Here is a 14,286-nt window from a genome sequence, read left to right as displayed (position 1 = left end):
CCTTATATCTACCAATTACTTTTTACTTGTGATGATGAAGATGATGATGATGACTTTACTGTTGTTTTACTATGTTGCACAGGCTCATCTGGAATTCCTGGGCTCAAGTGATCCTCCCACTTCAGGCTTCTTAGTAGCTTGGGATTATATGCCATTGTGGCCAGCAAAGACTCCTACTTACGATCTTTTCTAGGTGGCTACACAGTGTTCCCACAAAGCTTGTAGGTTAATATTAATTTAATCAGTGGAAGAAGATGAATTGATCATATCTCTGAGTCCATATCTTTGAGGTCTGTATCCATTAGAATCATCATTCTGAAAAAAGATATATATAGACAACTTTCTCAAAATAAAAATTAACAGTCTTGCAGATACAAATAAAAAACTAATTTAATCACTGGAACTCTAAACTTGACTGCCTTCATACCTCCATAGATAGTAAGACAACATTTTAATTTATGAATTATCTAAGCAGTTAGACTCTACTGATGAATGAGTGAGGAAATGCAGGGCAAAGTTTTTGTAATGTAACTATGGCGATCCAAATTAATTACATTTACAATGCTACTCTTCTTTTTCACTAACTGTTCATTCTTGGTGGGACAAACAAATCAGGGCATATGCAAGCCCAACTTAATGATAAATACTAAGCAGCACACAGAAGCCTGAAGATTAAGAAAAAATAAATGTGTGACAAAGCAGAACATTTCAAATCTTCTAAAACGATATTTAAAGTTCTTCCCTGATCATACATATTCAAAATTATGTTAACCTAATAATACATGATAATATGCAAGTTCTTACCTAACTGTACATGGGCAAGGCCCCTCCCATAACAAAGATCATTTTTTCAGGATATGTGTAGGCAATAATTAAAATTTTCAAAGACATAGCAACTAGGGGGGAAAAAAGGCATCCATTATACTACTTTGAGCAGTGGTGACTCTTTGCTATCCACTTGTGTCAGAATTTTTAAACAAATCTTCATATTGTTATAGAGACACAGGGAGCCTGCTTGTTCACTTGTCTCATCCCTTCCCCACAAATTCAGTTCAGTAATGAAGTCTGTGCCCATTGGTATAGCACTTAGACAATAAAATGTTCAACCAAGTCAACCAGAAGGAGATGTCGCATGAGCCTGAGAAATGATTATTCTTCAATCACTTAACTAAATTTCATCTTTTTGTTTTGTTAGGAAGACTAAAATAGGTCTTAATATCCACATATTATAGGAGAGGAAGAAGAAGAACAAGATGCAAAGAATCAGCATCATTTATGAGAAAGACCAAGATCAACCCTGACTGTATGTTGTATCTGCCCACAGTCCATTGCCTTATCTACTCTTCTACTCAGGCCATATTCCTTTAAAACCCAACCTCATAGCAGGTTACAAAAATACAAAATTAGAAAAATGAAAAATATCAGGGGGAAAAGAACAAGAATTGCTTCACCAAATTGTACATATTTTTTAGAGTGTCAAGGATGAATGAAAGGAGACTTTTTAAAAAAAAATCCTATTTCATTTACCTGTTCCTTCAGTGTAAAAGAAAATAGCAATCCAGGGCATAAATGTCCTTCCTAGCATTCTTATGTGTTATAAAGCCCTTTATAAGATCTGATACCCAACTGAGTACTTCCTTTCACCATCAACTCCTTAAACCATGAATATTTAAAGCAAACAAAGTTTAAACCCCTGACTCTTTTCACAGTTAGTATCTATAATCCTTTTTTCCAGACTAGGTATTTCTAAATCGTGTTAAATCTTTCATCTTCCTTCTGGTCAATTTCAAGGTTTTTATTGAATCAAATGCAATTTTTTTATACTAGCTTTTCTTTTGCTTTCAGACACTTCTACTGGCTTAGCAAGAGCTGTTCAAATTAGGTGATTATCCTATATATACAGTACATTGATTTAAGCAGTCCTTATTATTAGGCAATAATTTCTAGGTGAATCATTTTTTTTATCTACTTACTTTTAATTCATGATACAATTAAAATTAATCCTGAACAATTGAGGGTATGTTCCCTTTGTGAACCTGGAAAAAACTTTGATTTTTTAATTTTAGCAAACAACCCAAACTCTGCTTTCAATAATCCTACAAGTTAGAAAGGCAATAAACAGATCTGCAATTAGATATTATATTTTATTCTGATAAGTTGCGAGAGGGATACACTAAAAGCAATATAGTTGACTAATAATCACAGAGCTTCTGTAACAGGGTTGTCTTCACCCTCTTAATAATTTTATGCCCTAAAAAGTTAGAAAAGATTGTGTATCAGACAATTATAAAACTGAAGAAAAGGTAAAGAGGAAGAGCAGTTAACCTCTGGTGACCAAAGGTGCACTTGATCTGTTATTTTGTATTCTATACTCTTCAAAAGAGCAATATAAACAGAATTATTTATGCCCAGCAAAATGTTGCTTAATTACTTATGCACCACTGTTTGCTTGTATTTTAAGCTCTCTCTACCACCCACAGGCAGACGTTAAACAGCTGCTAAAAGCTAGCTTTAGTCTTGCCTGTTTGAAATTAGCATACTTGAGCTTTGGAAAAACTTTGTTACCGATTTACATATGCATAGAGACTGATATTTAGACTCACCATATGATATGTCCCTCAAGAGCTTTTCTTATTGCCTCCATCCTCAGGTCTCAACCTAGAGACTGTAAATCTAGCAGGTGATTAATTCTATACCCTTGAGAAACTAGCAATTAGCACTTGCAACCCGTAAAAAATTGTCATTTCAAAACCCTGTTTACTATGCCCACGTATTTTCTATGAACTCACAGTTAACTCTGAATAGATGTGTATGGCAATAGATCTGCAGACATTTCTGTCTCTTTATGTAAAATATAATATTGCTACCAGCTAATCAACCTATTAAATATATATAATTGACATTCCCTTTTTCATATAAAATAGCAAGATGTAGCAAGCACGGAACACGATACATGATGTTTTATGTTACTAAACCTTAATCAGTTCATTTCAACATGATGACTTTGTAGGGTTTACCTGTTCTGTGTCAATTCTTATCTCTGATAGCTGAAATTACCGTACTTCCAGATGTTCTTATGCATTATTGAGGTCTTCTGCAGTAGATGCTGGAAAAGGTAAGATAAGGTTTTATTTCTTTGTAGTAGTCACAACACTGAGATCAAAGACGGTAAAGTGCAGTGCTTAGTATTGAAAACTATGATGAACCTAACATTTATTTCCAAGTCGCAAACCTATCATAAAAACTGCTCATCAATCTTTAGTTAACCATTTCATGTGTAATCTGTGAGTGGAGCAAGAAAATACTTTGAAAGATTTAAAAATACATATTTGACCCTACAATAAACTAATGCTAATTATGCAAGTATATAACAATGTATTAGAAGCTGTATTTTGTGAAAGAGTGAAAATATAAAGAAAAGAGAGATACATTAAAATTATTTTATAGCAAACTTGCATTAAATAATTCATTGGTCAGGTTTAAGAATCTGTTAAAGAAGAATTTATACACACACACACACACACACACACACACACACACACACGCACATATATTTTTAAATGGTTTCTGATAAAATCTGCCAGTGCTCGAGAGAGTGCTAACTGAAGTGAAAACAGAGTAATTTCATTTTCTGAAATGTTTTCAGTTCAGTTCAATGAAAAGAAGATAGGTGAAAATAGCTAACATGCATGCTACTCGCAGTGTGTTAACTTACTATAACCAAAACATTTCATTTTGAATTATATGTTACACATTTTTATGATTACAAGAGTAAAAAGGTAAAAAAAAAAAAAAACTACCATGTAGAATATCTTGATTCTTAACTTGAGTAATCTTTAGTTAACAGACAGCATTACTTTAAAAACATTAAATATCCAGAAAACCCATGCAGGAACAATTTCATTCCCAATATTAGAACACTAAGGACAATGAATCTTCTTCATTCAGAAGTGCAAAGTTAGGAGAAAATGCAGAAAAGATCTTGTAGAAAAGTGGACCTTATTTTCTGCAGTTGCACGGTCATTAGAGGGTCTGCTAAAACAGCCTGCTAGACTTTCAACTAATTACATCATCGGATCATCATACGGTTAAAATCAGTTGCAGAGCACTCATATACAACTAAATCCCTGCTTCTAATTACTATTTTAGTCTCTTTTTCCTTCTGACATGTTGGTGATAGATCATTATTTTTTCAGCAATTTGTTCGCATTTATATGCAATATAATTGGATCTGATTAATTATTATGATTAATGACTGCAGAATTTCCTTGCAAAGCTATTAATACTGGTAGTATCAAATGAAAGACATGGACAAATTAAAGCCAATGGATTCCTGTTGCTCGTACTTGCGCGTCTGTGTGAAGTAACCCTTTGCTGCTCCCCAGCAAACAGAAAGTGATTGCAAACCTGAGCTCTTTGAATGGTTCTCAGAAGCTCATAATGTATGAAGTGTTTCAAACGCTTTTAGGCTTATTTAAGTGCATTGTAAATGAGTAATCTGGCAGGTCTATGTGCCAAAGGAGCACATAGCATTACTGATTTGAAGTTGTAAGAAAATGTGTAGCATTAAAAATATGTAGAAAGCTATTAAGAAATAATTGTCTTGAAGGATATTTATATTTTCTTCATTTTCCTTGACAAACATGATATAAGGTACTTATTTAACTTCTATTAAATGTCAGATTACAAAATTTCTAAAGGACATATTTATGTTGAGTGTGTTTTGTATTTTAAATTATATTCTGGCTTAGAAGTAGGATATTACATGTAAAAAAAGCAAACAACGACTGAGTAGCTTAGGGGATCGACTTTCCTGTTACCTCTGGGACCTGACTTTAAATCTGGCTTTGAGCAAACTGAAGAAAAATCATTTCAATCTAATGGCAGCAGCAAATAAAAAAATCAGATAGTTTGAGTTCCTTGAAGGTGGCAGCACGCTTTTTGCTTTATGAAGTGTCCAGAATTCTAGGCTTTAAGGGAAAAATTGGATTTGGAGGATGTGTGCCTGATTATAAATTGTAAAATACAAGAGATGTTGAGTATAATTTGCATCTGTCATAAACAGTACCAGCCCTGCTCATAGCATGAGTCCTAACAGGGGGCATGGAGGCTTGAATCTTGCTGAGAAAATGGATTCATTCTGTCTGACCCAGAATTGGTAGTAGTGCCTGCATTAACATCAAGATTCTAAAAAGATTTAAAATATAGCTTTTCAGTTAGAACTGGATACAGGTATCTCATGGTGCTCAATGTGACATTGCTAGGTATTGAAAACAATAAACAATGCTTGCTAGCCAACCCAATATATAACTGCAAAGAGATGAATTTGTTTTATAAACAGCTGCAATTTTTCTTTGATGATTCCTATAAAATTAAACTCACCAAAAGGAGAAAGAAGGTAGACTAAAGAAATCATTGTGTGCAAGTAAATTGCAAAACATTTAAAACACACATGACTCTTAGTCACTTTAGATTTTTATCAAAGATAGTGAATTCCTGTGAAGCTTTCACATGATTATTGACATTGAAATGTAAATTTCTTCATTCAAATTCTCACATTTTTAAGAGTTTCTGGTCTATGTTTATTATGGAAATAATGAAAACAAATTCAGTAACCTCATTAAAATCTTCTACCCATACCAGAATAAATAATTTGTCCTATCAGAGTACTTAAATAAGCCACCAATACTACCACCTCATTCCCCTGCTGAATGGCTTTGTATAAATTATTTATATAAGGATAATGCTAGTTTTTCTTCTGAGAGTAGAAAAACGGGATTAATGTGAAGATCAACACTGAAGCTATTTTCATGGGCTCCTTGTATATATAAACTATGCTTATGGCAATTACTTTAGATATTAGGTCTGGCCTTCACCCCAGGTGAGAGTGAGAGTTGTGTTGAAAGGCAGGAATCCTGTTAAAGGATTTAACTTCTTTTCCTAAATAAGCATCACCACCCAGGAGAGAGAGGGCACTCACACATCTGATAAATAACATTGGGTGTTCACTGTTACTAATATGAGAAAGGTAATGAAATAATTAGTAATGGAGCCATTAATAACATTATTAAATATACCTTGTATGAATTGCCATTAAGAAAATTGGTTTTGAAGTATATTTTGTGCGGAAATACAACATAAAGTAAATAAAACTACATGTCATCCAGGACCTAAATAAAAATAGTCCTGGGCACTGGATATTTACAATTAAAGAAGATGACCTATCTGTTATTATGAGAGGACATCCTTCCATTCTCATCTTAGTTTGATTTCATGTATCACTTTGGACTTAATTAAAAGAAATCATAACTATTAATAACTGTTTTGCCTTGTAGCAACACATATCCAAGTGTTTTGCAGCTTTTGTTGGAGAGGCTTTATACGTGACATATTTATTGTTATTAGAAAGACATAGAGAGCCTGGGGTTGTATTTGGTTCATACAAACCAAAGACTCCCCAAAAGAAGCCCATTTTAATTTTAATCAAGCTAAATACAAAATTGTTAGAATCACTTATTCTCATGTTACCATTTTAGATGATCAATTTATTTGTCAGTTCTTCATCTAACAGTTCAGAGCCAATGAAAAATTATCCAGCAAACTAGGGGAAGAATCAGGAGTAAACAATAAGTCCTTGAATCCATCCTATGCCACAGACAGACAGCTAACTCTTTAAGTGTCCTACGTCAACTCAGTGCATCCTCTAAGGACAAGAATCTCTAGAAGCTGCTCCTTGGTACACCACAGTCTACACAGTCTGTCCTAATTCAATTCTAACATCAAGAATCTACCCAAACAATGAAGACTCTAAGAAAATTCCATCAATCCAAGACTGACAAAGGGACAGAAACTCTTCTACCCATGATTGAATTAAATTTCTGTGTCAGAGTATAGTGCAATCCTCCTAGTATTATCAAGACTGGTTTCTCCCAAATGTATCTATAGTATAGAATATGGGATAAGGAATGAGTAAAATATAAGCATGCAAAGGAGTATAAATTCTGACTGTTCTTCAAAGTCTAATTTATTTGCTTTATGTTGTACTTCCATCAGCTTTTCTTACCACATGTTCGGCAATCTAAAATGGTGGATGACTATTTATTTTTCTCTGAAATCCTCACCTTACCTAGCCAGTGATGGGTGCAAAGCTTTTTATAATTATAGTATAGAATATTCTATTTAGAGTATTTGAACTCTTTTAAAACTATTTACTTTATATCCATCATTTTGTAGATGGGAAGACAGGCTCAAAGAAGTTAGTTACCCTAATGTCATATAGTTAATAACTGACAGGGTTCAAAAAAGACCCAAGTCTCTTGGCTGTAAATATAGGCTATTTTACTATAACACATAGTTGCTGACAGATATTGAAAAATTATATTTAAAATATAGCATAACATTTAGATCTTACTTTTTAAAAATTCTGACTTTAGCCAAATAGAATTCCCTAGAAGATTTGTGTTTTTCAACTAAAAAACCAATAGTCTGGCTTAAGTAAAGTATATCTTTTACAACTACTCCTCTAGAAAGCGAATTAAGATTGGAAACAACCTAAACATTCCCTTATAGAGAAATAGTTCAATAAATGATGACGTATTCATATCATAAAATGTTGATAGGTCATTTCAAAGAATGAAGTATCTCTTCTTTTCATGTACAGGCATAAAAAAATTCATTATATATGGTTAAATATTCAAAAAGCAAGCTGCAGAAAAGTATGTACAGAGTGATCCAATTTTTAAAACTTTTTTTATTTGGTTATATAAGAAAAGAATGTCTGCCATAAAACACACCAGGTGTTTAATAGTGCTTATCTCTAGGGATAGAAATGGAGGGGATGAGCGAGATAATTTCATGATGCATACATACATATATTCCTGGGCTATCTGATTTTTAAAGAGGACATATTTGTTTCTATAGTTAAAAATTAAAAGATATAACTAAAGAAATTGCATTAAATATAATTCTAAATGTTGTAGGCTTGTGTGGCATTTATAAAGATCATCTCTATGTGTTTTTTTCCTTCTCCCAAAGTTTTATCACATTTCTGAGGTGCAGATATTTTTGGTAAGCAGATATTTTTGGGAAGTGTTTAGAAATTGTTCTTAATTTTTAGTTTTTAAATGCTTTACTAAACATTTACTGTCTTTTTCTTAAATAGGAATATGATAAGTAATGATATATGGTTATAAAATAAGTTATAGAATCTTATATTTTTATTGATTAGCAAAATATTATTGCATTTTATTATAATTAATACAATGTTATTTTATGCAGAGGTAAGTATTTTATATACATATCTGAAAAAAATATCTCATGATGAGAGTGAAGCAAACCAACTAAGGTTTTTGTTTTGTTTTGTTTGCAGCTCTTTAATATTCCTTCCAAGGATGTTGGTGCACATTTTTTAATGGAAAGATTCAAAAGACAAGCAACTTAATTGTTTGCAACTTCGAATAATCCTGCTATGGTATTTTAACATAAAATACTTCACCCCCTGTTTTCCACATATTCAGTATATTCTTGGAATAAAAAGAAGTAACCTCATGTGGATTTCGTAAAATCATAATTGTTAGGAATTTGAAATCCCTCAAAAGAAGACGTTCTATAAATATTACATTTGAAGAACCCCAGAATTGTCTATTTAACATACAAAACAGAGTATCAGAACATCAGCTTTTGAATTCTATTCTCATCCAAATGTCTGTGCTAAGATTTTTGAAAAATTTTAATATAAACCACGTTATTTTTGCTAAAATCTCTAACAACGAAACAAGATTCTCAATGTTGCAATTTAGAAAACACATAACATGCTTTACAAATAAAAATTTCTAAGGTAAAATTTAGGTCTGTAAATAAAAGAACTCTACTGATAAGAGGGTGGTGAATACATATGTTCTGTTCTTGATGCTAAGAAGTAAAAGAGGGTGGTTTTATATATTTGTTATAGAAAACAGTGCAATCATTTTAATTTTAACAATTCTACATAGTAACACCGTTTCTGCTTGAATATTCGGGCCCTAAGAATTATTTGAAGGGAAGGACAGACTGTTTTTATTTCTGATGAAAAATTGTACCTAAAGGTTCTGTTGCTTCCCTAAATCACAAAGCAAAAAATAGAACTCCAAATCACTAACGTAAGTACAGTCAATGCATTGCTGGTCTACAGTACTTTACTTTGAAAATCATTTACATGTTTTGATGTTTTGAATTCCAGCATTTTAGATAAATATCTTCTAGAAAATGCACGTCTTCTGATCAAATATTTACAATAATTACCAGTTATATAGAAGTTACAGTGCTATTTGCATTTGTTCATCTAAAATATTGATAATAGTACATTATAAAGAATTGAATAAAATCAGCAGCAACATTAAGAGCCAGAAATAGGTTTCCAGCTATTCTTGTTTCTCTGAATTTTTTTAATCCCAGAAGAAACATATTCCAAATAATAAACATGCATTAGAAATTGAACTTTGTAAATCAAATGTTTAGAATTCAAGAATGAGAATATCAAAGAAGAAGGTCAAATAGCATACTGTTGTCACAAAGCTTTATGACCACTAAATATGTGGCAAATTACACATTAAGATACAAATAAATGCAATTCACTAATGATCATCTCTAGTGATGGTATATGGCTTTGCAAGTTTACTGCTTGCATGCAGATTCAGAAAAATAACAGTGATTTGCCATTTTACTGCTAATAGTTGCCCTGCGTGCTAGTTCTATCACTGTTTTTAAAGCTTTTTTTTTTTTGATAAAAGGAAGGTGGGTCATCTTGTATTGTTGAGAGAGACTAAAGTCTGTTCTATTAGATCAAAAATAGCAGAGATCAATTTATTCAGTATTGTCAGGAAGCATCATTGCAGAGAAACTGGAAAACAAGAAAAGCTAAGAGGAGGAAGCTGTAAAACAGTGGTGGGGGAGACAGAGAGTAAGAAGAATAGGCAAATAACATCTAGAAGTGAATAAGAAGGAAGATACTTTAATAATGGAAGCCCCAGGAAAGAGAATTTTATGATCACACAATGAGAATTGATAAAATTTTCTCATGCAACTGGCAATACTTGCCAAATAAAATCATGTGGCTTGTGATCAGAAAGTACATTAACACACTTTTCCTTCCTTCCTTCCTTCCTTCCTTCCTTCCTTCCTTCCTTCCTTCCTTCCTTCCTTCCTTCCTTCCTTCTTTTTTTTTTTTTGAGTTGGAGTCTCACTCTATCTCCCAGGATGGAATGCAGTGGCACAATCACGGCTCACCACAGCCTCAACTTCCTGAGCTCAGGAGATCCTTCCATCTCAGCCTCTCAGGTAGCTGAGACAACTACCACGCCTGCACCACTACCACGCCTGGCTAATTTCTTGTAGAGACAAGGTCTCACTATGTTGCTCAGGCTGGTCTCGAACTCCTGAGCTCAAGTAATCCTCCTACCTCAGCCTCCCAAAGTGCTGGGATTATCAGCATGAGCCACCACGTCCAGCTCACTTTTTTCCTTTTGTTCTTTTTAATTTTATTTTAGATTCAAAGAGTACAAGTATGAGTTTGCTACATGGGTATATTGTGTATGAGTAGTCTCCTAGTGCACTCCTACTGTACTTATTACCTAAATAGTGAAAACTGTACCTGATATGTACTTTTCAACCTTCACCCATTCATTATTTTTCAAAGATGTATACAAAATCGATACAATCAGAGAAGATTGTGCATTTTTTTCTGGTGAATGATCTGCCTATTGACTAAATCAAGAATCTGGTCACTTCTCTGAATCCCAGCAAAAATATGCCTCCCCAAGTTATTGCAAGATTAGATGAGTGCAAAGAAACACTTGCTATTTTTTAAAGAACAGAAAAAAATTGGAGCCAATAGTGCAATGATAACAAGAAACACATTTGCTAAAGTGATGCTATATTTCATGATTGCTCTACCTGTCTGCTTTTATGCCAAACTGTTCTTGGGCAAAGACCCTAAACATCTGTATTAGTTTTTTAAGGCTGCTACAATAAAATACCACCAACTGGGTGGCATAAACAACAGCAACTTATTCTTCACTGCTCTGGAGGTTGTGGTATCCTAGATCGAAGTGTCATCAGGGTTGGTTTCTTCTGAGGTCTTTGTTCTTGACTTGCAGATGGTCACCTTCTTGCTATATTCTCACATGGTCTTTCTTTGTGCTGATGCAATCCTGGAGTCTCTTTTTGTTTCCAATATCCTCTGCCTATAAGATAATAGCCAGATTGGAGTAGGGTCCACCCTAATGGCCTCATTGTAATTTAACATTCTCTTTAAGGGCTCATCTCCAAATGCTATCACATTCTGAAATATGGGAGATTGGAGCTTCAGCCAATGAATTTTGAGGATACCATTCAGTCCATAACAGCATCTTTTGTAGTCTTTCCTAAATATCAGTTGGAGTGTATCACAGTAAACTAATCTGTAGAGGAAGTTATTTCATCTTTCTGAATCCCTCAGGGTAACATGAAGATATTGCACTAGACAGATTTTTTTTTAGTTGTGATCCTCAGAGCCCTCACATTCTATAGTCAGTAGTAAGAGATGAATTAATAAATGTTAAACAATGGTTTTCTGGAAAACAGACTAGAAACCCTGACTTGCAGTCTTTACTGGTTATCATGGTATAAATACTCCCACCAAAACAAATTACAGTCTACTAATCACTGAATGCCAGTTTGCACAGATGAACATAACTAGAGCTCATGAGTCAATATGAGCTGATTCCAGCACACTGCTCTCAGGTGCTTTCAGGGTTTCAGGGAGGTTAAACTTCACCACTCCATCTCGTTAGCAGAATAGTGCTAATTTTTATTTGGTTCAAATTATTTTTAATTAAAAGTTTTAATTGTACATGTACAATATAATGTATGGTGATCAGATCAGAGTAATTAGACATATCATCTCAAATAGTTATCATTTCAATGTGTTGGGGACATTCAATATCTTGGTATCCTTTTTTTTTTTTTTTTTTTTGAGTTGCAGTCTCACTCTGTTGCCCAGACTGGAGTGCACCGCTCCCAGCCACCACAGACTCGACCTGCTGGGCTCCAGTGATCCTTCCTCCTCTGTCTTCCAAGTAGCTGGAACTATAGGCGCGCACTACCACACCCGGTTAATTTTTTTATTTACTGTAGAGATGAGGTCTCACCAAGTTGCCCAGGCGGGTCTCGAACCCGTGGGCTCAGGCAATCCATTCATCTCAGCCTCCCAAAGCGTGGGATTACAGGCTGAGCCACCAAGCCTGGCTGGTATCCATTTTTTTTAAGTGGTTGGTTGATCCCGCAAAAAGGTCACAAAGTATCTAATTACCTAATATTCAAAATGTTCTCACACTAAAAATGTTATTCTTTACTAAGTTACCATTTTATTTTTGATAGACTCTAATTTTTAAAAAATATAATATTTTAAAATTGGTTCTTGATTTGATATGTGACTTTTAAAACACTCCTAGAAATTTTCTGCAAAAATGTATTGCAGTCTTAATCCACATGATGCCAGAACAATTGGTCAGCATCCCAAATGAGTCCATATTGTTACAATATTTATCTTTAATCTCTGAAAGGTATAATAGTAATTTGTTTGTTGCTTAGGTATTTTCGTAAATAGCAGCAAATATAAAATAATTTTGAGAAGAGAAATGTAACTAGTCACAGAACTTTGACAACTTGAATAAATTTTCCATTTTAATTTAGTAATTGTTCTATGCTGCAACTGCATTCTGAAAAACCCTCATTTAAGCAATAATCATTTTGATTAATAAGTGTGTTTGCATTTCTATCTTTTCCAACACTCGGAAAGCATTTTAGTCTTTATACCTATAATATCTGCAGTCTGTTGTACACATGATAAATATTTGTGGATTTAGTGATTATTAACCATAGAAAAATTATTATTGTTTAGTAGAATAATCAATAGTAGAATAAATAATTAATAATTACACATGATTTGGTGACCAGAAAAAAATAAAGAGTTAAAAAATATTATTTTCAGACTGGAAGCCCTTCTATATTTATAATAACCTATGTAATTTCTCACTTTGGAATAAATTTTCAGCAAATGTTTCTTAAGAAATCTGTTATGAAAAGGTAAATTTATGAATTTATTTAGCTGCATGATAATGTTTTAATAAGCAAAGATTGCTGGTTACTTACAAGAAAACCACAGAGCAATAATAAATTTTAATTCTAGTAGAGAATAATTTGCATTATTAGGTATAATGAATTTTGAATAATCAATAAAAAAGCCACTACAATACTTGCAAAATTTCTTAATTTTAACCACATCATTTTTAATATTTGAAAACATTATAAATACTACTATGAAATAGTTACACAATATTCTTGAAGTCCCAAAATGTATACACCATATAACCCAAAAACTATGTATAATAATGAGTCTCAAAAATCAGCCACATGATTTAGCTCTCAAATGTATACAATAGACTATATATATTAATAGCATCCCATTGGTCTCTCTGTGTCTCACTGACTTCAATGCACAGATAGAGCACAGGATCATAAAGAACACACATGTATTCACTTACATTGTCTTCACATAAGAGATACAGTTTGACTAGCCACTATCAGCTATAACATAAGAGACCAGATCCAATTATTTCACCCTAAAAATAATCACTAATTACCTCTAATTGATTACCTGAATACGTTTACTTTCTTTTTAAAATTCTGGGCCAAAAGAGCACTTAAGGAAAAAAAGCAACCTAAGTATTTGTAGCTGGATTGTATTTCTCAGAATATAAAAACCCAGAGGTTTGAAATCTTCACAGTCACCCTGTATATTCATAACCACAGGATTCCAGTCAAAGCAAACAAACAAACTAGGCAAGTAACTTTAACAAAATTATCCAAAATAGTCTTCCTTTTTCTAGTAAGAGGTAGCAAGTTTCTATATTTTTAATTTTTTACCCTCCTTCAGGTATCACACAAGTCAGTCAACTTTGTGTGTGTGTGTGTAACTTTCTCATTTCCTCAATGTCTCAAGAAATGTACAATAGAAGCATATGGGAAACTTGAGCTGAAATGGCCAAATAAGGTTATAAAAATTCAACTGAAATTCAAACTGATATTTTATACAGCATAAAAAGTTAGCTCCCCCACAAATGAAAAGCAACATTTATATCTTCTTTGCTTAAATAAGCGTCCTCTGATTCTGTATCTTTGTATCAATAAGATAATATTTGTAGCGGAGAAAAACACAGAAGTATGATTTTAAACTTTGAAATTGAATGGGATTCCATTAATAGTTTAGAA

The sequence above is a fragment of the Carlito syrichta genome, unplaced genomic scaffold (assembly GCF_000164805.1).
Source record: "Carlito syrichta isolate Samal-C Ts95f unplaced genomic scaffold, Tarsius_syrichta-2.0.1 Scaffold302593, whole genome shotgun sequence".
NCBI lineage: Eukaryota > Metazoa > Chordata > Mammalia > Primates > Tarsiidae > Carlito > Carlito syrichta.
Note: the sequence above shows the minus strand (reverse complement) of the source record.